Source organism: Lycium barbarum, chromosome 8, assembly GCF_019175385.1.
Source record: "Lycium barbarum isolate Lr01 chromosome 8, ASM1917538v2, whole genome shotgun sequence".
Lineage (NCBI taxonomy): Eukaryota > Viridiplantae > Streptophyta > Magnoliopsida > Solanales > Solanaceae > Lycium > Lycium barbarum.
Genome location: NC_083344.1, coordinates 66,035,393 through 66,037,077, shown reverse-complemented (window position 1 = coordinate 66,037,077; position 1,685 = coordinate 66,035,393).

Genomic DNA, 1,685 nt, shown 5'->3' with positions numbered 1-1,685 from the left:
AGGGATGAAGTTGCCAAGTGCTTATGAGAGTATTTCAGTTATTGATTCATTTTATAGGATAGATGATGTTGTTGAACAGAAAATGGAAAAAGAAAGTCTGGGAGAAGCTCTTGTTGAGGTTCTGGTGAACTTTGATGCTGATGATATGGAGGGCTACGTGGAAACTATAAATGCGCTTGAGGGTCTAAGTTCTTACACTTACCACCCAAGAAAGCTTGATCTTGACCTTGCAAATAGAACTACTCCATTAGCTAAGCCTTCTATTGTTGAGCCAGCAAAGCTTGAGCTTAAGCAGCTCCCATCACACTTGAGATATGAGTTCCTTGTTCCAAACAAGATATTGCCAATGATCGTTTCAGCATTACTGACTGAGGAACAGATAGAGCGTCTAGTGGAGATTTTGCGTGAGTATAGATGTGCTAGTGGTTGGACCATAACAGATATTCGGGGCATTCCTTCTGGTATTTGTGAGCATAAAATTCAGCTAGAGGAGGACACCAAGCCGAGTGTTGAACATCAGCGAAGATTGAATCAGAACATGCAAAAGGTCATGAAAAAGTAGATCATAAAATGGTTAGACGCTGGGGTAGTGTATCCGATTGCAGAAAGCAAGTGGGTGAGTCCTATTCAATATGTTTCCAAGAAAGGAGGTATAACCGTGGTACCTAATGCAAAGAATGAGTTGATTCCCACTCGTACAGCTACTATATGGCGTGTTTGCATGGTTAATAGGAAGCTGAATACTGCCACCTGTAAAGACCATTTTCCCATGCCGTTCATTGATCAAATGCTGGATAGGCTAGCTGGGAGGTCTTACTATTACTTCTTAGATGGATACTCGGGCTATAATCAGATCAATATAAACCTAGAAAACCAAGAGAAGATGACTTTTACTTGTTCCTATAGGACGTTTGCGTTCAGCCGAATGCCCTTTGGGTTGTGTAATGTACCATCCACTTTTCAGAGATGCGTGATGTCGATCTTTTCTGACATGGTAGACGACTTCTTGGAAGTATTTATGGATGATTTCTCTGTTGTGGGCGATTTGTTTGATGATTGTCTTGGCCATATGGGTCAAGTGCTGAAAAGATGTGAGGAGACAAATCTCATGCTAAATTAGGAGAAGTGCCATTTATGATAAAGGAAGGGATCGTCCTCGGTCACAAAATCTCAGAAAAGGGAATTAAGGTCGATCAAGCGAAGATAGATGTGATTGCAAAACTTCCTCCACCTATCTCAATCAATGGTGTCCGTAGTTTCTTGGGACATGCTGGGTTCTGCAGGTGCTTCATCAAAGATTTCTGGAAGATTGCTAACTCAATATGCAACCTTCTTGAAAAAGAGGCTAAGTTTGAGTTTGATTACAAGTGCCGAAAGGCATTTGATGAATTAAAGGAGCGCCTCACTACCGCTCCTGTTATTGTTACTCCTGATTGGTCCTTGCCTTTTGAGCTGATGTGTGATGCCAGTGGTTTCGCGATAGGTGCAGTGCTTGGCCAGAAGCATAATAAAATTATACACCTGATCTACTATGCTAGTAGGACACTTAATGCGGCGTAGATGAACTACACGGTGACTGAGAAAGAGCTGCTTGCTATAGATATGCTTTTGAGAAGTTTCGGTCCTATTTGTTGGGGTCCAAGGTTGTGGTGTACACTGATCATGCTGCGTTAAGATATCTGATG